The sequence below is a fragment of the Bubalus kerabau genome, chromosome 2 (assembly GCF_029407905.1).
Source record: "Bubalus kerabau isolate K-KA32 ecotype Philippines breed swamp buffalo chromosome 2, PCC_UOA_SB_1v2, whole genome shotgun sequence".
NCBI lineage: Eukaryota > Metazoa > Chordata > Mammalia > Artiodactyla > Bovidae > Bubalus > Bubalus kerabau.
In genome coordinates this window covers 136,341,662-136,369,029 of record NC_073625.1, presented here as the reverse complement: position 1 = coordinate 136,369,029, position 27,368 = coordinate 136,341,662, and the positions used below count along the sequence as shown (strand labels likewise).

Sequence of the window (27,368 nt, the reverse complement as noted above, 5' to 3'; positions counted from 1 at the left end):
ATTAGCATCCCTTCTCTAACATTTAGGTCCTCATCGTTTACAAATGAATAACGACAACTTAAGCTTTGTGATGTCGTCCCATGATCTAATTTTAGGAACTTTCTGAGGGTCATTCCAGTTTCCCCAGATCTTAATTTTTTTTTTTAAGTTGTTTCAAACTAGTTTACTTAGGGGTTCCATTTTCACTCCCCAATAGACTATATGTACTTCTCATATGCTTCTTTACTCACTCATCTAGTTCTGAAGGGTTACTGAGTGTCATCCTGATTAGCTAACCACCTTCATAATAAGATTTGTTGACAAGTCCTGGATTTTCTGCTGGAGCTTTATTAATTTCAGTTACTTTTCCTGACAGAGGAGAACAGAGTTCACTAGCAGCTTTCACGCTTCCCAAAGCACCAGACTCCTTGTCTGTTCAATTTTACCCCAACTTCAGGTAGATTACAGTAAACAATATCTCCCAAAAGCTTCCCGTGCAAAATTGCTATTTCCTACTGTTCCATCACTGCTTTCTATTGTTATCCATTCATGTTTTTCTGAGAATTTCCTCATGGACAGCAGAGCTGGGCGGGTGTGCAGCACCCAGCCGCGGCCCCAGGGGAGGGCGCTTTGGGTGCTGAGACGGCACGCGGCTGCAGACAGCAGCCCACATGCTCTGCACGGCCCTGAAGTTTCTCACTGCTCTAGTTACTTGTTTCTGGCAGACAAGGAGAATCTTTAAATCAGGTAGCTGTGATCAGCAAGGTACAGAACACTGTCAACAGACACACAATGCTAACCAAAGGTTTGTCAGTTTCTAGTAGACTCATGAGGAAAAAAAAGAGTTTTTAAGGTGGCAATTGACTCTAATAGTCTATTTTTATTTAATCCAATATACCCAAACAATATCATCTCTTGAGATTCAAGCAAGACTAAGATTTCACTTAAAAAACAAAAACAACTCTTCAAAATCTAGTGTACATTTTATATTTACAGCATATTTGAATTACAACTAGTCATTTTTTCAAGTGCTCACCAGTCACACATCGCTAGTGGCTACCACGCCACCCAGTGCAGGTGGGGACGTGTGGGCGGGAGGGCGGGGAGAGGCGAGGTGACAGTAAACAAGACCAAGGTGTCACGATGAGTTACCTGTCTGCCACACACACACACACACACACACACACACTATACCACTGACGGTTATGAGACCTGTTCTGTTACAGGCAGAAGGACAAATCAGAGAAAGCCTGGTTTTGAAATAAATTTCCATCCCTACTACAGGTAGAAACTTCAATAAAAGGGGGGGGGGGGAGTAGACAAATGACTTATGGATCATTTCAAAATAAATGAATTAACTATTTATTTCTATGAAAAACCAATGCTGATTCTATCCTACTTGCAACTGAGGGGAGAAAGTGTACAAGGAATACATTAAAAGACTTTATGAAACAAAAACATTCCTCCATCAAATTAATTAAAAGATTGGTGAAGGAAACACAAAATGTGTTTAAAAAGTACACAATATTCAATTCAGATGCTTCACTGTGATACTTAGCTTCTGAAATTTCAGGCAAAATATCAAATCCCCCCTTCCAATGAAAACAACAATTTGCCCTGTCTGCCAGAAACAAATGAAAGTCGCTCAGTCCTGTCTGACTCTTTGTGACGCCATGGACTATACAGTCCTTGGAATTCTCCAGGCCAGAATACTGGGGTGGGTAGCCTTTCCCTTCTTCAGGGGATCTTCCTAACCCAGGGATTGAACCCAGGTCTCCAGCATTGCAGGCAGATTCTTTACCAGCTGAGCCACAAGTGAAGCCAGAAAATAACAAAAAGCTTAAGAAAATTTGCAAATGCAAATATAATTTTTTTAAAAGGCCTCTACAACAATTTCATTCCTTAACTGTCCCTCATGTAATATAAAAGGCAACACACAATCTCTGTGAGAACCCAGAATTCCACTCCAATTCCATCATGCCACAGTCCCTATCATTTCCATCTCAGAACAGAAATACAGACACGTTCTCTAAACAGAGGAAAAAACTGTGGGAAAAGACTTGGTTCAGACTTCAGACTTTACAATTTATTATCTAAGCCATTATGAACAGGAAAAATGGTTTCCTCACCTAAAAAAGAGAGATGGTAACAGACTCACAGTTATACAGATATTTAAATATCTATCTACTCTCTTTCAGAACATTCACTCATCTTTCCATTGTTGGTCTGATTTTAATTTACATTTTCTTATGTGTCAAAAAACTGTAAGCTAATCAAAATGTCTTGGTGTCTCCTACATATTTAAAATATATCTCTGTGATTTGTTGTAAACTCATAAACCCCTACATTGAGTCATTTTTTAAAAATATCAGATTACAATGAACTCACATGATTCCACTCAAATTTAACTGGAAATGAACGTCAAGTGAGATGGTCTTTTATAGAGAGAAAGTAGGTAGAAAAATAAGAACACTAGCATCTTTTTAAAAAAACAGATCCTCCTAACAGGAGGAAATAGTAATCATAGCATAGGAGAAAAAATAGACATTGTGAAGAAATTCCGTTTAAAAGAATCGGGAGAAAAACCAAAGAAATGACTGAAACTAACTAGCTTGCAGAAAAGGACAGAACGTGAAGAAGAAAACAAACAGTATCTGTTAACTTTGGCAGTTTCTGTCTTTTACCTCTCAAACTTCAGTATGTTAGTTTTTCTTTGGAACAAAAAACTAAAACACAAATGTTTTTTAAAAGCAGTATTATCCCCTGGAAAGATGGATGGATTAATGAAAGAAAGCAAGGAAAAGAAGATTCTAAATGGCTTCAATACATCCATGAAATATGGTTTGTAGTTTCAAATTCGGCTATATTGCTAGTATTGGACCAGGAGCCCAATTCTAATCAGGAGATGCAGGTTTGATCTCTAGATAGGGAAGATCTCTGGGAGAACAAATTGGCAATCCACTCCCATATTCTTGCCCAGAGAATCCCATGGATAGAGGAGCCTAGTGAGCTACTGTCCAAAGGGTCGCAAAAAGTCAGACAAGACTGAGTAAGCCAAGCACATCACAGCCCAATCCTAAATGTGTCCAATCCTATTAAGACTGAATTTAACATAGTATAGTCAGTGTGAGAAGTTGGAAAAACTTTATTTTGGGCTCCTTGAGACATAAAGAGCCATATTTTATTTTTGGTTGCATGGTGCCTCATACTAAGAAATTGTAGAACAGAGGCCAAGATTATATGACATATGAAGATCAATTTTTAAATTGCTACTCACCATAACAAGTTAATTATTACACCATACAGCTACTCACCATAACAAGTTTAACTATTTCACCATAACAAGTCAACTATTACATTTAATATAAGGATTAAATCCATGTACGAATCTACACTTTCTTTGCCTTCTAAATGATGCCACAATCACTCAGGTTTCATCTTGGTCAGTCATATCAGCCTCACATCACACAACAAACATCTAATGGTAAAGATAAAGGCATTCAGTTAAACCCAACTCCAGGGACTTCCCTGGTGGTCCAGTGGTTAAGATTTTGCCTTCCAATCAGGGTGCATCCCTGGTCAGGGAGATAAGTGTTAGTTGCTCAGTTGTGCCCAACTCTTTGCGACCCCATGGACTGCAGCCCACCAGGCTCCTCTGTCCATGAGATTTTCCAGGCAAGGATACTGGAGTGGGTTGCCATTTCTTTCTTCAGGGGATCCTCCCAACCCAGGGATCGAACCCAGGGGTCTCCTGCACTGCAGGCAGATTCTTTACCAACTGAGCTACAAGGGAAGCTATACACATACACACACACACACACACACACACACACACACATACACACACACACATATTCTTTTCTTCTCCTTCATCTCTCCTTTTAGAAAACTGTAGAGTTCCCTGGTGGCTCAGATGGTATAGAATCTGCCTGGAATTGGGGTTTGCTTCCTGGGTCAGAAGATCCCCTGGAGAAGAAAATGGCAACCCACTGAAGTATTCTTGCCTGGAGAATTCTATGTACACAGCAGCCTGGCGGGCTATAGCAAGACCCCACATATCTTGTGGTCAAAAACCCCAAATATAAAACAGAATAGTGTAACAATAGTGTAACAAATTCAATAAAGAGTTTAAAAATGGTCCATATCAAAAAGAATCTTATAAAAAAAAAAACATACAACTCCAATGTGCATGTGCTCTGCTTTTCTGAGTTTATCATTTATTTTGCTTTTACAGAAAATAAATCATACATTTTTCAAAGGGATACCTGCTCAGACATATGCAAAAGCACAGACACTTCTGAAAGAAATTCAGCCTGTAGCTATTAATTTCAGTTTCATCCATTCAAAGGGGAAGAAAAAAAAAATCCACAAAACTAAGGGAGTTTTTCACTGTAACTCTCTTACTATTGACTTGAAAATTAGTTCTTCAGGGACATAAACTCTCCACCAAAATAAAATGAATATTTCGCACAATCCTGTCTATATGGGCAGTACCATTCAATCTCCACATTTAGTAATACCACTTCAAAATCACGTTAGTGGATGAAAATAATAATGAGCTTTTCTACAGTGAACAGACAAATTATTTCACAGATGATATTCTTGAGAAGTGGAGAATAAAAAGTAACAGATCGTTAGCTCCTCAATACACAGCACACTGCTCTTGGGGAGTTACCTCTCAAAAGGGTTATAACTCTGGGGTCTTATCCTCAGTTGAGCAAGTCATAAATTACTTTTATCAATTCTCTTAGGATAATCAAGTTCTAGGAGAAGAGATGTTAACAAAATACAGTAGGGCAATTTATCAATGAGATTAACTAATTTACACTGAGAAATGTAGTTGCAAGTAGACTAGAATACCCACTGACACAACAGCCAGTGGGCACTGGCAGCGCCCAGGCCACAAGCCCTGCTCACTGTTCTCCTTAGCAAGTAGGCACTTTCTTACTGCAAACACCTGAAGGTCATCTGGTCACAGTGATGTCAGGAGAGAGTACTAAGGAGCTGATGTCTTGCCCTTTCCAAAGCATAACTCCACCAATAAAGAATGGAGCTGTTGCACAAATTGCCCCTTTCGTGACCACTGAGTGGAAGAACTAAGGGGCATGTTCTACACCAGCTTCCAAAGGTCCCAACAAGAAATGGTTCCAATTGCCTAAAACATTAACCTGTATCCTGTACTGGTCTCCTTATCTTCCTTTTCTTATTTCCTTACAGGAACTTTCTGGGTTCAGCTTTCAAATGAAATGGTTATAATCAAGGGTCTGATTCTACAGAAATCAAACCTGACAACTGGTCAGTGAGGTTTTATTCTTAGTAGGAAAATCTTGTTAAACCAATTTAAGTTTTAGAAGCAGTGCGATGACTGGAGAATTACAAAAAAAGAGAAAAGAGAAGGCCTAAAGGGACTGGTCGACAAAAATGGATAGTCTTTTATTGAAAAATGAGAATTTATCTTTGGAAGAGTTCAAAGGAAAAAACATACAAACTGCTCTAAAGCATGTGAGATGCAAATCAGAACTAAATTGAGACACCATTTTTCAACTATGAAATAAAATATGTACATATCCAAAGGTTCTGACTATATACCATTTACAAGCGGGAAAACAGGCACCTTCACACATTACTGGGAAAAACAGAGAATGGCATAAAGCCTAAGGAAGAGAATTTGGCAAGCTGCCTCAAAATTACATGAACATTTATGCTCATACCTAAAACTCTCATTCATGAAACAGCTAAGCTACATCTAGGTAATGAACTGCTACTCAGCTATTATAAAAACAGAGGACTCATTCTATACAGTACTATAAAGGTGGTCTCCAAATGTTCTGTGGACTTCTATACAAAACTATACAAAACATTTAAGTTGACTTCTGGGCGTTTTTGATAGAACTCTGGTCTCTGATAGCTTCCCTGCTTTGTGACAAGACAGGGTGTTACTGAGCTCATCTTCTACTTATACATACAAAACAAAGCGTGTGTGTGTGTGTGTGAGTGTGTCTAGACACACACACACACACTCACATACACAGACTCACACAGGTTTGTTTATATTTTTAAAAATAGCAACCTAAGCTAAACTTGGTTACCTATAAGGAGAAGAAACTAAGTACATACTTCATTTTGAAGTAATATCAGTGTTTTACATAAAGTTATAAACAAGATTAAATCAGTATTTTCAAACCCTAAGAATTAAAAATAAAATGAAACAAATGGACCTGATTCTGACCAAGTTGGTGGAAAAATCATATAAATGGATTTACTTTGAATGTAAACCCCAGTGGGACATGGGCAAAAGAAAAAAAATAAAATTGCTGTTTTCAGTAATCATATTGGTGGTAATGGTTTAAATATATAAATATATATTTATAAATATAAAAATTATACTATGTACAATATCTTATATTAACATATTTATATCTTACACACTTTATTTTAGTTTTAATGTTTTATATGTTAAATACATATATAGCATTATACTAATATGTAATATAAATATACAAAAGAAACATGTTTATGTAAATACCATTAGAAAAAGACATTATTCAGCATGAAAAAGGATGGAAATATTGAAATCAAAGAATTTAAGCTTGAAAAATTAAAATCCAAACTTTTTATCAGATGTATCACAGACACACCAGATAGATATCCAGAATACAACAAATGCCCTCAGCACAAAACTGGGGCTCTACATACTGCTTCTCACTAAAAGGAACTGGACTTGCTGGAGACACAGCTGAGTTGAGGACTGAGGAAGGACACGGAGAAGATGAGCTCAGGCACACCCTGTCATGTCACAAAGCAGGGAAGCTATCAGAGACCAGAGTCCTATCAAAAACGCTCAGAAGTCAACTTAAAAAGGCTCCCTAGGCTAAGACAATCTGAGTATCCTAAAGGATAAAAACTACAATGCAGTAAAAAATCAAATTATTTAAATTCACAAGCTCAGAGAGACACTTTTTGTAAAAGTTCTTTCTGGTCTACTTTTCCCAGCATTCTATGAAACAACTTAGCACTTTAAATATTGGCAGATAAACTTATGTACAAAACAGGAATAGAGCTACAGATATAGAAAACTGGTAAATAAAGGGAAGAATCAAGAATTTGGTATGCTGTTTCTGTGCAAACTGTGCCACAGAGTAACCAAATACCTAAAATGAGGGAAGTTTCTTTTTACAGAAATATTACAGATAATAAATAATGAGAGATGATCTAGGTAATGACCGTCAATGGTCACAAATAGAGACAAATCAATATTATATGCCTCTCCTTAAATTACTTAGTACCTCCTACAATATGTTCCGACTGCAGCACGCCAGGATTCCCTGTCCATCACCAGCTCCCAGAACTTGCTCCAATTCATGTCCATCAAGTCAGTGATGCCATCCAGCATCTCATCCTCTGTTGTCCCCTTCTCCTCCTGCCCCCAATCCCTCCCAGCACCAGGGTCTTTTCTAATGAGGTGGCCAAAGTATTAGAGCTTCAGCATCACTCCTTCTAATGAATATTCAGGACTGATTTCCTTTAGGATGGACTGGTTGGATCTCCTTGCATTCTTGCTGTACTTGTTACTTTCCTATGACAGTTTTTGGCTGTTGTGAGGGTTAGGGGGTTGGTTTATTTGGTTTTGGGGTAGTGTAAGGTGATGACAGTAATTTCTTAATATCACCATATATCCTTTTAATTTGAAGTTTTACAGATTGACAACAAAATTCATATATTACATTTGGTTGCTACTTACAGCTTATGCTTCACTACATACGGCTTCTGTCACCCTACCCCCATCCCCAAATAATGCAGAAAAATTAGATTAATCTTTTAAATCTAACTACTGATTTATTTTTTTTAAAAAGTCAAGGGAAAGAGAGGCATAAGGATGCAATCAAGACAAACATATTAGAAAGATAAAAAGAGGTAAAGCATAAGCCATACGTAAAAATGACTTCAGGGATTTTTCAAAAAATTGGCAAATGTGCTTGAGATAGCCGAATTTAAAATACAGTCTACAAGCTGTTTCCCAAACAAAACAACACACAGGCTATGTGAGAGGTACATTACAAAGTCACTTGAAGGTAGGCGCTTAGAAGAGAGAACCAGTTGCATCACAATTGGCTCTCAGACATCCAACAGGTCTGTGCAACTTATTTCTTGGGGGAGACATGCCACAAATAGCTAAGACTCCAACAACCAAGAAAAATGCACAGGTTTCAAAAGTGAACTTCAAACAAAACAGTTAGTTACTCAAAATGCTTGATGAGCTGTTTATGTGAGAAACTGTAGTGCTCCAGAAGAAATAGAAGATTTAATGATGGTTAATGAATCACCCAAGTACCATAAAGAACCCATAAATATTTCATATATGAATGAACAACCATGTCATCCTTCGTGCTAGGTAGAGACAGAACAAAAATCCTTTTTTCCCCCAACATTCCCCATTACCTACTGAGGGGAAGGAGAATGGGAAAGGGGAGACTGGAGATAGGGAGAGGTCATTTTCTCATCAGCAGTAAGAATACAGAAGATAGCTCAGGCAGAGGAAATCTCACACACTGACAAGTCCATCTTTAAAATGAATCATTTCCTAGAAATATTTCCACAGATAACTTTCGTATCGCTCTCACTCATTCTGGTTCTAGTTAATTTTTAGTATTTTTTATTTCAGACAGATGCATCTATAATTTCCCACCAAGTTCCATAAAACTTAATCTATAGCTCCCTAATTTAATATTTAAAATGAAAATTTGACTAAGTAAAAATAATTAAAAGTTTTGATAATGCACTATAGAAAACATTGTTCTAAGACATTAATCCTTTAAAAAATAAATAAAAATTCATAATTCATTCTATTTCCTGATCCCCCAAATACAGAGCCATTTCACTTATGTTAGGAATTACTTTTTGTAAGGTGAAAATCACTCTGATTTCTAAGTAACAGTGATGAGATCACTAAGCCTAGCTAGAATGAACATGAGAAATTTAGTCCAGTGCTATCACCTTTTTAAGAGTGCTTCTGCCAAAAGTCACACAAGACATACGCAGCAGAGAGCGAATCCCAATCCCCACAGTCTAGTGGTCTTTTGCTGTATCACACAGTGGACAGATTTTCATTCCACAGAGAAAAGATTCTAAACAATCTTGTTAAATAAATAAGAATGCTTCTCCTAATAATTATCTACTTACTAAAGACAAGTAGAATTTTAGCCATTTAACTGCCCATTAACTATAAATATTATGAGAAATGTGAGATGACTATTTCAGTAAATGATGGACAAAAACACAAGAGCTATTACTGCCTCTGTAACTTGAGTTTAGTACTCTTCATTCTGATAACCACAGCAAAGACAATGGAAATCTTCAAATCAAGTGTTCTGCCTTAAAAAGTAAATAAATAATTAAACATTATTTTCTAAGTACCTTAAATTACATATTTTAAAAAACAGTTCTTCAGTTTGGGAACAAATGAATTTTGTCAAATTGTGGAAAACTTAAAAATTTTTAACAGGTTCTTAAAAATAAGAGAATAATAAAAAGAGCAATTAAGACAATCTCTGACAAAAGAAAAAGGAGAAATTCTTACCATTGGCAGTGCATTGATGTGGGGATGTACAACTGAGTATCTGGTACCGCCAATCACAAGTTGCTGTTGCTGATGCTGAGGAAAAAGGAAAGTAAAATATTCAGTGCATCCTAAAACACATTCTGCTGAAAAGATTTCTCATTCCAAATTTTACAGGAAGGACATACTATCTCTATACCTTTAAGGCCCCCACCAGAGAGTATGTTTCTCTCCCTAAGCAACTGTTGTCATAAACAGCAGCAACTTTTGAGCATGTAGTACACAGCAGGCACTGAATCATTACAACATTTCTAAAAAGTTGACACAATGAACAAAATGAGGCTCAAGAGATGAATTTGCATAAAGGAGGCACTCACCGCCATTCAACTCAACTCACGCAAATATTACCACTACTGGGCTCAGTATGGCAGGTTCCTAATCTACCATCATGAGCCATGAAAAACACTATAAACTTATATGTTACATATTCTGTTTAATGACTAAGAGAAAACATGACTGGTTTTGAAGCAATTTCAATCAAAATGTACTAAACTGGAAATCCCTTCAGACTTTCTATTCTACAGAGTTTACCCAGTCTTCTCAATTGCTGGGGCACAGCACATTATTTTTCAAGTCCATTTTCTGCAAATACACAGTGGTTTTTCACACACCCTTTCAGAGTGGCGGCTTTCGGGTGGGACACTGACCAGTGCGGTTCCCACCGTGGGCAAGCAGAGTGCACCTTTCTATAAGAGTACAAGCTGATGCCACATGAAGGCATGCAAGAGATTTTCTTCATACGCCAAAAAGTGTTAAGCCAGTAACACTAAAAAGATAATAACCTGGCAAATACACCAAATATTGCAGAAAAAATGCAATCCCTTGAAATGTGCTCCTCTCTGATTTTATCTTCAATTGACTGAAACCCTCATTCTGCTGATTACCAAGGCCACACTAAATAACTTCAGTGCTATTATACAACTTTTCACGTAGCTGAGCTGTAAGAAGATCTAGGAATTAAAATAATATTTATTAAACACACCACACATTTATAAGTGAAATTATAAACGGTTATATCAACATATGATATTTCACCGGCTTCTTGTGCTTCAAGACAGCTAAGTGAGCCTCAAGGCTTTCTGGCACAAAACACTGAGCTATTCAGTAGATCTTTACTAACACCTACTGGGGAAAATGTTCTATAGACATCGTGATTGAATCCAAACAAAAACTAGATTACTGCTAGGTTCTGTCTACCTCAGTGTCATTTATTATGGACATCAATTATTTTACTATACAAGTTTTTGTGAATTTTTGAGCTCTAAGCTATGTAGACTGGCATACATTCATTCTGCTGCTGCTGCTAAGTCACTTCAGTCGTGTCTGACTCTGTGTGACCCCATAGACGGCAGCCCACCAGGCTCCCCCGTCCCTGGGATTCTCCAGGCAAGAACACTGGACTGAGTTGCCATTTCTTTCTCCAATGCATGAAAGTGAAAAGTGAAAGTGAAATCGCTCAGTCGTCTCCGACTCTTCGCGACCCCATGGACTGCAGCCCACCAGGGTCCTCCGTCCATGGGATTTTCCAGGCAAGAGTACTGGAGTGGGGTGCCATCGCCTTCTCCATTCTAGTTATTTATAAATAACTAATATATGCTACTGAACTTCATACAACATTCTAGATCCTTAACAGTAAAGTTCATCAGTACTAACAGTGAAATCAGTACTATATGTCAAATGTGTTTCTTGAGAATCTCTGATTTTTTCATCCACCTTCTAAAATGATTAGATCAGGGAAGCTGGAAAGCTTATTCTAACTGTTTAAGTACCTGCCCTACCATTTTCTTGTTTCCTATTCTTGTTCATGTTTCTGATATTCTGTTTCTTTGTAGGAATCTTCACATTATTGGTCTATTTTATGGGGTTTGGTTAAAACTGAATAATATAATCCACAAATCTATATAATCAAACACAAGTAAACTTATAGTAATAAGCCCCCATACATGGCAATTTTCAGAAACAGAATGAGTGAATGGGCGTGCCACTGTCGCTCTGCAGAACTCCAACCCTTTGAACACCATTATGGACCATATGTTATACATGACTCTCTGATACCACAGCCAAATGAACCGCAGTATCAAATATTAAAAACATTTCAACATTTAATTTTTAAAATCTAAAATGAGCATATATGGAGTAACTAAACACTGTACTTCAATGGAGAGCTTTCACTACTAGGATGTGTACACACCCAACACACACAAACTTACACACATGTACCTTTGGGAAATAGTAAATCAGATTATTCCTGTTGCTAGTCTTTACTTCCCCCTCCCTGGTTCTCTCCTCTTAATTTTTTTGTGGTGAGTCCTGTCATCACTCTCACAGAGGTCTCTAATCTCAGTTTTCTCTAAATATATTTTCTCTTCCCTTCTTTTCTTCATTCATTCATTTAGCTTTTATCAGGTGACAGCTCCTCATGGGAAAAGCCCACAAGGGTGATTTAATACTGAAGGAGTTAAATATCTGATTCTAGGAGTTGAAGGGTAAATAAATCTACGGAAAATGGTGTATTAACAACCAGGGGTCCAACCTATGCCCCTTGCAGTGGAAGCCACAGAGTCCTAACCACTGGACCACCAGGGAATTTCCAGAAATTTTTAAAAATTATACATAGGGCTATATTTTGGTTTCTGCATTAATATTGTCCTGGTCGATTCATTTTGAAAGCATCAGTTCTCCAGTGTTCAGTCTTCTTTATGGTCCAACTCTCACATCTGTACATGACTACATAGTTTGGCTAGATGGACCTTTGTCGGCAAAGTGATGTCTCTGCTTTTTAATACATTGTCTAGGTTTGTCATAGCTTTCCTTCTGAGTAGCAAGCATCCTTTCATTGATGCTTTCAAATTGTGGTACTGGCCAAGACTCTTTAGAGTCCCTTGGAGATAAACCCAGTCAATCCTGAGGGAAATCAACACTGAATATTCATTGCAAGGACTGATGCTCAAACCTGAAGCTCCAATACTTTGGCCATCTGCTGTGAAGAGCCAACTCACTGGAAAAGAACCCGATGCTGGGAAAGATTGAAGGCAGGAGGAGAAGGGGGTGACAGAGGATGAGATGGTTAGATGCCATCATCAACTCAACAGACATGAGTTTGAGCAAACTCCAGGAGACAGTGACGGACAGGGAAGCCTAGTGTGCTGGAGTCCATGGGGCTGAAAAAAGAGTTAGACACGACTGAGGAGCTGAACAACAACAAAGGTGACTTAAGATAATCCAATAGGATAAATATATATTAAAACCACCTGTACTAAAGCAATTCAACTGGCCAAAAAACCCAAAACCATTATGTATCCGAAACACCTGCCTTTACAATCTCACTTGCTCAACCTCCTCTACTCTTGCTGCAACAGATCACCCTCCCTGCTCTCAGTACTCTTTGGCTGCCATGACACTGCCCATTCCTTTGGCAGAAATGTCCTTCTCCTGTGGTTTTGCCCACAAACCTAGCCCATCTCTTCTTTCAAGTTTCAGCCCAAATCAGCTTCCTCCCTTGATTACTCACTTACTACTTGAGAGAAGTGCATGTCTCCCTTACCACAACTCTGAATTGCCTCATGGTCTCCCCATGCCTCCCCTATCAGGCTTCCCCAGGCCAGGGACTGAGCTGCTCATCTTGCTATCCCACCACAGAACTAAGAACAATGCCTTGAGCATACAGTTTGTGGGATACACATGATGATAAAGTTACATAGCATCTATATGTGCAGGAATAGGTACATACATATTTGAGAATAAAACACAGTAGAACTGAATTACAACACAAATCACAATGGCAAGGAAAAATTCAACAGGGAGTTTTGCTTTGTTTTTAATACTTAGGAGAGCCTGGCTATACCAATAATTTTAGTATCACTTCCAAGAAAGCCAATAAAGGTTGATCTTTTGCCATTAAAATAAAAAAACTACGATAAGCCACATCATAAAATCTGTGACACTATGAACTACTTAGTGTACTACATAAACTAAACCCATGTGCTTCACTTCTTGTGATAAAATAAATGTTTGCAGGCTTTAATTTCGTCTATAAACAAAAAGCTGTGCTTTTAGAATCTATAAATTTCAGAACATTTTACCTAAAATAAATGAAGTATTAATCTTAGAATAAGCTTTCAGTATAGAAACAGACACTGCTAATTCAGCAGACATAAATAATCAGGCTTTTTTTAAGATGAAAAATCCTATAAAAAAACAGCGTAACAGTGTATTTTGACTGATTTTCAAACATACTACCCTGCAATCTCTCGAGGCAAATTTCTTTGATTTATAAATCTCTTTTAAAAGCTAATGGATTATGAACCTTCTCCCTAAAAAATGTAAAAAAAAATTTTTTTTTTGCTTATAATTCATAGCAGTGACATAATCTAATCTAGAAATCAGTAACTAGTAACGAAGGCAAGAATGAGTAGCTGGTACCTTTAAGAAATAAAAGTTACAAATGAATTTTTTAAATTTGGAGAACTGCAGGGAAATTATCTCAAGAATTAAGACAAAAATTTATCAATCCTACCATAATCAATCTTCTTAGAAAGATTTTTGTTAAATGAACTTCTGGACAACAGAAAAGTCACAGATGAAGTTCAAATTAAACTGCTTAGCACAAGACTGAAAGCACAATAAATAATGGTGATTACCTCCAACTAGAACTTTTAAGAAAGGAATATATTTGTAAATCAAAGAGTTTCAACTTAATCTTCTCAATTACACTGATCCATTTCACACAAAATGACTTATGTTAGCTGCCTTCTTCAACATGGCAATCTCAAATAACACACTATACATTCATCAAAGCAAAGCATCATGTCCCTCGGTCTCCTCACCCTATTCTCATTTCTCAGGGAACCACACACAGATATAAGCTGGGCAGCCAAAAGAGGAAGTTAGTGAAAAGGGGGAAGGAGCTGTGATAGAGGATTATCTTAAGAAAACTGACCCTGAGATCAGGCCCACAGGCAGAGCAGTTAGGCCAAATACAACGTACCCATCACTGCCTCTGATTTCCACTTCGCTTTGTTATTTCAGTGATTTAGGGGAAATGAATTTTATTATGATCCCAAATTTTCTAAAAATAAGAAATATGCAGGAACACAAACGCAAAGAAAAATATAAACATGCACTGGTGTCTAGCCATTCAACTATTAACTTCAGTTAGATTAGTTTCACTGGCAGTATCATATGTGGTTCAATTTTATATTACATTTATATAAAAAAAAACCCACTATTGGGTGGAAAACAAAAAGACTCAAGGGCCCCAAAATTTGCCTGTCAGGAAGTAAGCAATCCATTTAAAGACAATAAAAACAATAGATTCATACTAAGCCACAGAGATTTTTAAATTAAAGTTTGGTTTGGGCAGTTCCCAGTGTTATTAAAAGTAAAGTTTATTTTTAGGCACTAACATCCACTCATCAAAAGCTTTCAGTCCACTAACTTTCAATGTAGAGAATCTGAATATGAGAAAAGGCTCAGAATCAAATTTAAGCTCTGATGATAGAGAGGTGATACAAAAATGTATTATTGCCCATTACTTTTTTTAAAACTGAGTACATCAACATTATGTAACTGTTAACAAATTTATTTTCCTTAAAAAAAAAAGTCACTAAATTAATGGTGCATCTGTAACTTAGGATGTCTTAGAAATATGACAGATTTGACATTGTTTTCTTTAAAAAAGCTGATAGCAGCTAAATCGTTTTTTAAAAAATAGTTTAAGGGGAAGAAACAAGTAAAAGGTAAATGGAGACAATAAAATAGTGTAAGGATCTAAGAAATAATGACACTGAAAAAAAATTAAACTTTCCCTATTTGCCTAAAACCACACGGTGTGTGACACGGAACGAGTCAGAAAAACTGACAATTCCTAGATCTTATTAGATTTCTTACTCTTCCCAAGGGGTGAATATTTGATTCAAGATGCCAAAGAATCTGAATAGGTAATTAGGCTAGACAACACAAAAATCATTCTGCTGAACAATCCATTCCCAGCAGAAATGAAACAGCTCTGCCAGGGATGTCGGGTCTTGGATTAACTCTGTCCACAAAAATACCTTTCCAGATTCTAACTTGGGACACAGAGGGTCCTTCACTTGGATTTAATTGGTCTAGGATAGAATCTGCACATCTGTTGAATTTAAAAGCTCCTACAGGTGATTCCAATGGGCGCTGAGGACCACTGGACTGTGTGGCAGGAAAGGGCAGGATGGGGAACCTAACTAGACAAATTATTCATCTATGCGGGGAGGGGGAGGGAGCAGGCACAGAGGGATCACATCTTTCAATAATATTAGCACTGCAAAATGAGTCCTTCTCTCATTTTAAGAACAAAAGTGGGAAACATACCATATTGAGTAGAAGTTTTATTAATTTGATTTTAAGATTAACAAAAGAAACAAAAGATGAATGATAAACTCAATTCTTCTCCCCAAAAATGAATTAGAAAAGCAAGGACAATAATAATGAGGACATCTCAGAGAGAAAAAAGACACAGACCACAAAACAGGAATTACTGCTTTAAAGAGGTACATTCATACCTTTTAAACAAAATCTGGATTATCACTCAATGTGGAAATTACTATAGTGGAATATGATAAGGTGTTTTAAGCATGTCCTGCCAAATTCCTTTCAGCTCAGCCTTCAAGTATGCTATCAGGACCACCAATAACCTCTGTGGCATCTTTGCACAAATTAGACTCCAGAAGGACAAATTAGATAAAAAGAGAAGCCATATTACAGTACTGAGGGTGAAGAGCCTAACTGTGGAAACACACAGCTCAGAAACTACAGCCAGACGACCCAAGACAAGGTACTTAACCTCTCAGTGCCTCAGTGTCCTCATCACCTGTAATATAAACCGTAATCAGAGTTGAGTACCGTAATATTTACAAACTGCTAAAGAGTGCCTGGCACAGAATTCAAATCATTTAAAAGAATACATGTAAGTAAAAAGGAGGCCTTTCCTCTGAGAAGAAGACAGTCCCAATATCAGGGAAATGCCTTGGCTGAGTGTGGCCTGAATGTCAGCACCCACTTGTCCCCTTGGCTGTGAACTTCTGTGCAAGACACCAACTGTCCATTCATACTCTGCTGTGCTGTGTGCTATAGGCTGTAGAGTCCAGCTCTGTCTTCTGTGAGCTGATACAAGAGCTTTATATATATGCACACACACAAGAGAGTAATCGTGGACAAAAGTTCACATGAACATGACATTTACCTTGACCAATGTGACCACACAGAGTGATAATGAATACTCAGTGAAGCAGAGCCTCTCAATCACACTCCAAAACCAAGTCTTTAACTTCCAGTTTGTAATAGAAAGGAAAATGCTTAACTTTTTTAAAAATTAAGAACATGCCAGCAGATAATTACCAAAATGAAAATTGTCATTCTGAAGTACTCTAGACACAAAAAGAAAAAATATATTTACATTTAATTAGATGTTAGGTTCAGAAATTTAAAATACTACATTTCTGTCACAAAGACTCAGAAGAGTTACTCTTGTGTCTTAAGAGTATTTCCTCACATACGGAAAAGCTTAAGAACTCATTGCTTGACTTTGTATTTTTAAAATTGGTACAATCTAGACCGGACCAACAAATGTTTTGTCTTCAGTAAGCTAAAACAGATTGCTCATTCAACTACCATGTTTCTATCAGAATGGCAGTCACAAATACACCTCTTTAAGAATTCAAGGTTGTCCTATCTTTTTAACATAATTCATTCTGAGTATTTTATAAATTGGTGGTGGTTTAGTCAGTCGCTAAGTTGTGTCCGACTCTTGAATATTATAAATTACATATTCATAATTCAAAAAAATGCCTAATTCTCATCTGATGTTGGTTTACCAAACTGCTTTCAACTTCACCAAACTTAAAACATTTAAACCAGCAAACACACTGTGTTATCTGCCTATTCCACTCTGGACACACAGACATAGGAAGAGGGACACAAAGACATACTCTTCCACACACATTCACTCTCAATGGAAGGATCAAGAAAAGAAAGAAGACCACCTTTCTTTTGTAATTCAATATATTTAGTTCAATACAAAACATTTCTCCTCTCCCTACCCACCACCCAAATTACAATAGAGCACCAGTGGAGATTACATGAATACAGGGCTCCATCTGACTTTGCAATTGTTGTCATGCAATGGTATAGAGGCTGACACTATGGCCAGAAAGTATTTTTAGTTTTGCAGGCCACATAGTCTCTATCACAACCACTCAACTCCTATTACAATGCAAAGCTGCCACAGACAATACAGAAATGAATGACTATATTTCTGTTTACACTAAAACTTTACTCAAAATATACAACAACAAAAAAGGCTACAGACAACACTTTGGGGCCCTGAAGTAATAATGCCCAAGACCAGCCAAACCTCTACCAATTGAGGACAGAGCATAACACTTGTAGGTTAAACAAAATTTTTAAAACACTTTGTAATCAAAAAAGTAACAGACCAAGCAAAAATAAATTATTCAAGTATTCTCCACTAAAATTATGTAACCATTCTATAGGAAGGAAATTTTCCAAGGCATTCAAACCTATCTTATATGGAACTATACATAGTAATGAAGTTCAATTAGAAAGGAAGAGTACTAAAACTCCAGTATTTCTCTGACATCTTCAGACCTGAAAGGCAGTGGAGGCAGAAAGGAAAGAACACAAGATTTCTACTCTTGCTCCTTAAAAACACAAGTCTTTCACATCATACCCAAACAATCATGAGCAAATCTTCAGTGTCCTCATCTGCAGAATGGGGTTATTCTACAAGGCTACACTCTGCAGAGATGGATAGCTTTATACCAAGTATGAACACAGAGCTTGGGTTACTATAAGGGAAAAAAGCAACACTATGATTTAAAAACAATTAATCCTATTAAACCCTTAAAGATGTTTATGTTTCACACAGAAATAATACCAATAAATATCAGCTACTTGTAACTGCTTACAGAGTTCAAAAGAATAGTTAGTATTTACAGTTAAGAACAGTCTAGAGGGGCGGTCCTAAGATGGCGGAGGAATAGGAGAGGGAGACCACTTTCTCCCCCACAAATTCATCAAAATATCATTTGAATGCTGAGCAAGAACAGTCTCATATTCAAAGATTAAAAATTTAGGTTCTAAGTTAAAAAAAAAATAAAAAACTGTTGACTTTTATGACTTACCATGAGATTATAAAAATAGCAATGGGAAGTATTTAAAAAAAAAAAAGTCAAACGAGAAGGAACAATGAAGGCATAGAAATGGCAAAATGGTCCTGGAAATGAACTCTCTTGGCCAGAGCCAATGGATCAAGAAAACATCTTGACCATAAGTTTCGCCAATACTAGCTCATGTTCACCAAGTAGTGGGCGAGGAGAAATGAGGGTTATTTTGCATATTTTTAATTAAGAGAAAATGATATTGTATTTTAGTTTTCTAACATGGTTAGTGACAACTGAACACCAAAAATCACTTCTATAATGTGAATTAAACAGTTACTGCAAAGGATGTTTTCATATTTTCTAACAATTTTAAATCATAATTCACATATAAATCTGGGGGGGGAAGTAAACTGCAATTATCTTTTGAAAAACAAGTTCATAAAACTATCCACAAACAGAATAATATTTAAAACAAGTATCAATTTTCTTATCTTCTCCCACTTCTCTAATATCAAAGCAACTAAAAACTCCATCAACAGCAAAGGATCTGAAGGCAATAAATGTACTCTCTCCATCAGTGAAACATTAATTACCCAAGAAAATGCAAATTAAGATGAAAGCCTGATGCTCCTTCAGGAGACCAGGATGCAATGCGATTTAAAGTCCATGTTCATCCCTGAACCCAAGTTAAATGGTAGTTTGCTTTCTGGGGTTTTTTTGTTTGTTTGCTTGCTTTTAACTGGTTGTTAAGATGAGATGTATCCTGCAATAGACAACAGAACTGTGAAAAAATGAAGAGGGGCCGGGAGAAAGAAGGGGAAGAAAAGTTTTATTAATCTCTCTACTACATATTGTTTATGTTAAAAGTTAGCCTCTGACCAATAGTGGAACAAAACCCACTAACGTACGTCAATAAATAAAAATCCTTGCCCTCACAAAGTTCAAATTCCAGCAGAATTTAAAATCAAGTGTTATGTAAAAGGTGATAAATGCTACAAAAAATGAAAAAGGGAATTCCTTGGTGGTCCAAGGGTTAAAAATCTGCCCTCCCACTTCAGAGGGAACACGTTCAACCCTCAGTTGGGGAACTAAGATCTCGCATGCCGTGGTGCGGCAAATAAAAAGCAAATAAAATAAATTAAAAAGCAAGAAAACAACAAAAAAATTTTTTTAAAAAGAAAACTGAAAAAAATGCAAGTAGGGTAAGAAAAATCAGGACTTTTCACAGGGAAGGGAGGCGCTGACGTCCACAATGCAGCAGAAGTAGGCCAGCCAGAACTGGCTTGTATTTCAATTGAGAGCCAGTGAGATACTCAGGAAGCTACTCTGTATTCGGAAAATCACATATGAAGATGTGTCTTATCTTGATGTTGTCAGCTTAGTGTTAGAAAGAGAAACTCATATCCACAAACTATAAGTGACCTTCATGTTTCAATTACTCTAATTTTTTTCTCTGTCTGAAATATCTGTTCTTACCTACATTTACTATGTATTATGAAGCTCTAATTCCTAGGATAGATACTAGGTGTCACAAATGACAGGTTTACGTAAATATTTAGCATTATATATAATATTATGAAAGCCATCACAGAAGTCATCAAATGCAAAAGAGAACTGTCATAATTGTTGCCCAGAGTCTGTTCATTCAAACTGTTTTTCATACAAGCATTCTTACAAAGTTAATATCAAAGAACTTCAAACTTTCTCAAGACACCAGATACTAAAAAACGAAAAAAGGCCACTGAAATGGAATGCCTGATCACTTAAATCCTACTACAGTTTAGATAATAGACTCAATTTTTTAATATCCACCAAATGCTTATATTGTGCCTAGCACTACACACACTTAACTACCCATTATCACCTTAAAATATTTTAGTTAAAAAGAACTAAACACAACTATGGATATAGACCAACATGTACTCAAATGACTAAGGGTCTCTGGTCTTATTAGCCTTCCTCCCACCGTGTTCCATATTCTTTATTAGTGCAACAATAAACTCAGCTATAAAATCCTGGAAAAAATCAGAGTTATCTCTATAACTTGTACCTACTGTCATTTCTAAAACATAATTCTAGATCTCAAGGATGAGGGTGGTAGTGGTGGCAAGATTTGTGGAGGTCAGACTATGGCAACAAAATCTCACCTCTTCCTCAGAAGATGGGAAATAAGCCAGAAATTGTTTGAAGAATATTTTGAGGAAAACCAAAGAGGATGAAAATCTGTTGTGTGTGATTGTTCTACGGCCTTTTGATCTCAAGTCAAGGCTAACCAATCAGATGAAAAGAACTACCCTGATGATTCAGACGAGAGGAAATCATAAGACCTAAGCAGACCACAGCTGTAACCTGTTCACTCAAAGTCTACAGGACCGGAAAGCCCATCAGGGTAGCAGCAGGCCAGATGTGTCAGCAGAACGTGCACTCCAGGAGCTGCTGTCTTTGCACTTCCTCCTAACCACCACCACATGACTGCTCAGGTACAAGGGTACAAGACTCACAGGAGGCTGTGGAAGCCACCCTGGCTTGGAAACCTTAAGCTGGAACCAACATCCTCTTTTAAGGGTCTCATGGGTATAGCTTCCAGGGGACCCAACCCATCAAGGGGCACACTCAGTTAGAAGAATGTACCACTTCCCCCTACCAGGTAGTCACTCCCACTCCAGATGCAACTCACAAATCAGGGACCATTTTGCCAGACCCCACACTGGTAATACCGCTGACATTCTGCCTTTATGTGCCACATGAAACACAGTTGAAAATTAAACCAAGGTCATTTATCCACAGAAAGAGAAAGGTTTGGTGAACCTTTTCCTCACAACACACTTGGGTCCTTACCCCTACTCTGCCTCTAGGATGTCAATGGTCTTGGGCCTGTAACTTAAGCTTCTATGGGACTAATTCACCTTCTATACAAGCAATGACTGGGTTGAACTGTGAAATTGTGTGGAGTCTTAAAAAAAAATAAACTAGGCTCACTGAAATACAGACTCTCAAAGGAAAGAAGGAAATACCTTCTGAGTTCTAAGAAATAAAGGCAACACAGATATTAAAACTAACTAACAAGCTAAAAAAATATCTTATAGGGAATTCCCTGGCGGTCCAGTGGTTACGACTCGGCACTTTCACTGCCATGAGCCCAGACAGGGAACTAAGATTCCATAAGCTGCCCACGAGATGCAGCCTCCCAATTTTTTTTTAATTTAAAATTTTAAATTAAAAAATACCTTATTAATAGCACAGAATGCTTGTTTTGATGATATGAAGGTTAAAGCAAAGCAATGTAGTTCACAAACTTGAGGTCCAGAGGTTCAGTATTTCTTACTAGAAGTAACAAAATAAATATTAAGTTCTGCATTGCTTGCATACTCAGTATCATTTAAATCTCAAAACAAGCTTGTACAGTAGGTATTACTATCTCTGTTTAAGAAACAAGCTAACTGGGGCTCAAAGGAATTATTAGACCAAGAACAACACTAATAAGAGGAAGAATAAGGAACATCAGGTGCTGGGTCTCTTATCAACTTCCTCTCTAGGTCTCTCAAGTCCTTTTTCAAAGCCTTTGCTTCCAAAGAGTTTTGTTATTCCAACATAACAAAGAATTTGTAATGAGAGTATCACTTTACTTAAGGGGAAGAAATCCATACTCTTACTGCTGTAGGTAGGATGGCATCAATACAATATGGTACCCCCACCAGGGGACAGTATAAGTACACTCATGAATAAATACAACTTTTTTGCCAGCCACACCTACCCAATTTTCCAAATACTTTTGACCTAGAGTATTTTGTACAACTAACTAGTTCTTCAAATGCCATGTAAAAAAAACAGGGGTTGGGGAGGGCAGCCATCAAGGCAAGGGAGGTGGCTAGGGAAGCACCGCTTTCCTGAAAACAAACAACAGATGCAGCATTTCCTCCTGCTGTATTATTTAACAAGATGCCTCCTGAAGCAGCAGCCATTTTTCACTGAGGCAATGACTCTGATGGAATTCCTTTCACTGGGGACAATGGGATAAAAAAAGAAAGCAACTTCTTTCCTATTTTTTTTTATATTTGTTTAAAATAGTACTTTCAGTTACTTAAAGCCAACTGGACATCATTCTCTCCTAGATGTCCCCAAAGCATTGCAAACTTAACTACAGAAAAGAAGTTAAAGTTTTAGCCGTTCAGTCATGTCTGACTCTATGTAACCCAACCGACTGTAGCCTGTCAGGCTCCTCCGTCCATGGAATTCTCCAGGTAAGAGTACTGCAGTGGATAGCCATTCCCTTCTCCAGGGGATCTTCCCGACCCAGGGATCTAACCTGGGTTTCCTGCATTACAACAGGTGGACTCCTTACAGTCTGAGCCACTATATAAACTTCATTCATCTCCTACCCCAAACTTGTTCCTCTTCTCATATTCTCTAGTATGGCTCTATCCTCTCACTCAAGCAAGAAATATGGCTCCTTCTGCTCCCTCATCTCCTATAGCTTATCCAATCATCAAACACCACTACTTTCTATCTCTAGGGTGTTATTTCACAAACGTGTTTTCAGTTCCCCAAACCTCCCACATCTTCATGACTTAGGATGAGATATATCCTCCAGCTAAACTTTAGATCACCCACCTAAGTTCTACCACCATTGTGGATACTTGTTTGATATGCCTATCTCCTTTCAATAGACAATACATAGCTTGAAAAATGCCCTAGAACAAAGCATAACAAATACGATCAAATATACCCTTCTCACAAAGGAGTGCTAGTGATTAAAAACTTCACCTGCACAGGTACCAAAAAACTATGACAATAACATCACTGACATGTTATTCACTCATTCACAAAATCAATTTCATGAAGAACGAAGACAAATGTTAGTCTAATGCAAACCATATGTGAAATTAAGGATCCTGGAAGTATAATTTTTGTTTCAAAGGTAAAAAATAAGAACTATGAGCACTTATTAAACAACCACACTTTGCTCTGAAATACTGTATTACCCAAACACACTAGTGAACTATAACACCGTAGTAAACCATTGAAAACTATTTCAATACAGTACCACTCTGTTACAAATAAAGATGCAAATTTTAAAATATAAAGGCTGCTCTTAAAAGGCATTTCCAGGTTTGGCTTTTTAGGGTCTATGGTTTGATTTTGATCCTGTTGATCACTGCAGACCAGATCAGAGGAACTGGTAACACAAAGGAGAACTACATAAAAAGAATTATCGACAGCTGAAAGTGAATCACTGAGAATGGTCTAAGATTTGCTATTTTTTCCCCTTCATTGTGCTACAGACATAAACTGGACAGACTTATCAAAGAAACTGGAAGGCTTACAACAGGCAGGGACTCCTTTCATTATCAGTTTCTAACCCCAAAATCCTGGAAAGATAGACAGGAAGGTAGACTAATTCGCTCTACTGGCATTCTAAAACTGGAGGAAATAAAATCCAAAAGAATACAGATGTGCCTTATGTGTTTACTATAATGAAGCTGTGTGTGCATTTTCAAATCTTCTAGGTTTATCTGTGCCACTATGAAACCATATCACTATCTCATACATATCATTTTTACTTCTTGCTTTCACCTCTTAAAATAATTTGAATATTTTATGTCCTTGCTCTCTTCTAGCCACACCAAATTCCCTACTCCTTCCCACATGCATCTAATAATCCTATGCCAAGCCATTTCTTTACAACACACAACTGTTTGGGGGGGGGGGGTGGGCACGCTAGTTCTTTACCATGATTCAAATTGTATCAGTGCATTCATTCAATAAATATTCACACTGCCTTCTATTTCAGTTTTGCCCATTCGTCACCAAATTCAAGCATTTAAGGCAGAAGAAACTACACACAGAACTAGAACTGCGACAATACTGTGACTCCACCACTTACTGAGATGATACATCAGGCTGGTTATTTTATTTCTCTAAATCTGTTTTCTCATCTGTAAAACTATATAGAAGTGCTGCTATGAGAACTAAAAGAGAGAATGCATAACAAGCATTTAATAGCAACTGAGATATAAAAAGTAATTAATAGCAGTACTGTTCATTGGCATTCTGAAAAAGGGCTATCATTTTTGGATAAATATTAGATATAAATAAAAGAAAAAAGAAAGTTATCCAACAGGAAAGCAGGAGTGGGTCAAGACTTTGGCCGCTGCAAAATAATATCCATTTTTAATTAGCCTCACAATCAATCATCTATATTCAGTATTGGATTAATCAAATGTCCATATTTTTAAAAAATATAAGTCTAACATTTTTATTCCTGTTCCCTGGCTTCCAAACAGTAGCTGAGAAGCAATGAGACTACCACGTAACACAGCAACACTTAACTCCTGGGAATCACAACTTTCAGTGATAGCAAATAATGGGTAAGTTTAACAAAGCTTCAATTAAGCCTTTTTCACAATGAGACAGTATCTTTAAATATTACTTTATTTTATTTTTGAACGTCATATAGATTACTGAATATCTGTGTAGTTTTAAATCATTTTCTTTCTAGATAAAACATCAAAATATTTTACAAACATCAAAAATAAATTACAAACATGTAAACTGTAGTCTCCTATTCCAGAAAGTTCCTTATAGGCAGCATAAGCTCTCAGTTCTCCCTGATGTCTGCTACCCTGGACAATTTAATGTCTCCATAAATTCTATTCATATGCGTCTTCCCTGGTATAGTAATAAAGATGTTAACAGTATGATTCAGTCTAACAGTGTCACTAGTAAAAGACTAATTTTACTAATTTGAAAGAAGTCAGCAAATCCCACCTGGAGTTTTAGTCAATTCTGCTTGACTTCTGTGTCAGTGACTGGAAGAAACAAAGGAAAACGGGCTGTTTCATTCAAAGGGCAGAAAAGCAGCACTGGAGAGCAGAACAGGATCAGCAGCATGAGGCGAATGTCAGCCAAGAACCAGTGAACATTCTGAGCCCGTCAGTTTGCTTTTTCCTACCGTGCAGGGTAAGCAGTAAACAGAAAAAACAAAGTCTACTTTGCTATAAACAGAAATGAACACAACCTCGTCAATCAACATCAATAAAATAAACTTTTGTAAAAAGTCTAGGGTCAATGGCCTTTTATACATTTCCTAACAATATATAAATTGACTTTTTTTTTCTTTTCCTCACTTTTTTAATCCATTGTTCCTGGACAGAAATTCAGGACACACCAAATGCTCAAGCTATGACTGTCGTGAGCCACATACTAAGAAACTTTTTCCATTCTAAGTCAATGTAAAACATCTATTCTTTCAAAATCACTTATCTCTTCAAACTCTCAAATGTCCTTGAACATTCATTCATTTATTCAGAGCCGATTTTAAGGACAACAGATTTTACATTGTAAAGGGTGAAAGAACAACCTAGTTAAAACCATACTACACGTGCAGGAAATGAGATGGGAATACCAGACCACCTGACCTGCCACTTGAGAAATCTGTATGCAGGTCAGGAAGCAACAGTTAGAACTGGACATGGAACAACAGACTGGTTCCAAATAGGAAAAGGGAGTACGTCAAGGCTGTATATTGTCACCCTGCTTATTTAACTTATAGGCAGAGTACATCATAAGAAACGCTGGGCTGGAAGAAGCATAAGATGGAATCAAGATTTCCAGGAGAAATATCAATAACCTCAGATATGCAGATGACAGCACCCTTATGGCAGAAAGTGAAGAGGAACTCAAAAGCCTCTTGATGAAAGTGAAAGTGGAGAGTTTTGAAAAAGTTGGCTTAAAGCTCAACATTCAGAAAACGAAGATCATGGCAGCCAGTCCCATCACTTCATGGGAAACAGATGGGCAAACAGTGGAAACAGTGTCAGACTTTATTTTTGGGGGCTCCAAAATCACTGCAGATGGTGACTGCAGCCATGAAATTAAAAGACGCTTACTCCTTGGAAGGAAAGTTATGACCAACCTAGATAACATACTCAAAAGCAGAGACATTACTTTGCCAACAAAGGTCCGGCTAGTCAAGGCTATGGTTTTTCCTGTGGTCATGTATGGATGTGAGAGTTGGACTGTGAAGAAGGCTGAGTGCCGAAAAATTGATGCTTTGAACTGTGGTGTTGGAGAAGACTCTTGAGAGTCCCTTGGACTGCAAGGAGATCAGCCCTGGGATTTCTTTGGAAGGAATGATGCTAAAGCTGAAACTCCAGTACTTTGGCCGCCTCATTCGAAGAGTTGACTCATTGGAAAAGATTCTGATGCTGGGAGGGATTGGGGGCAGGAGAGGAGAAGGGGACAACAGAGGATGAGATGGCTGGATGGCATCACTGACTCAATGGACATGAGTCTGAGTGAACTCCGGGAGTTGGTGATGGACAGGGAGTCCTGGCGTGCTGCCATTCATGGGGTCGCAGAGTCGGACACGACTGAGCGACTGAACTGAACACATGCAAAAATAAACTTCTAGAACTGCTTCAAACTTTAAGTCCCCACAGAAGTCTCTGAATGGAGGATGACTTGGCAGATTATGGATCTCCTTGAAGTTCAATTCTACCCAGATATGTATTCCTACACTGACATTATGTATACAAGGAGAACACAGAAAAATACCAGACTTTTGTTCAGAGTATACCTAGAATAACCTTACTGCTAATTTGATCCATCTGATACTG

At 37.4% G+C, this 27,368-nt stretch overlaps 1 protein-coding gene and 1 pseudogene across 7 annotated transcripts in view; both read right to left on the bottom strand.

The window, feature by feature from the left end:
- TBL1XR1 (TBL1X/Y related 1) overlaps positions 1-27,368 on the bottom strand; it is a 179,530-nt gene that overhangs the window by 81,473 nt on the left and 70,689 nt on the right. For all 7 annotated transcript variants that reach the window (XM_055569004.1, XM_055569005.1, XM_055569008.1 and 4 more), the window contains one exon: positions 9,557-9,631. The gene's annotated coding sequence lies outside the window, so the exon portion shown is untranslated. The remainder of the gene's footprint in view (positions 1-9,556; positions 9,632-27,368) is intronic.
- On the bottom strand, positions 183-9,918 carry LOC129644483 (glycine cleavage system H protein, mitochondrial-like; annotated as a pseudogene).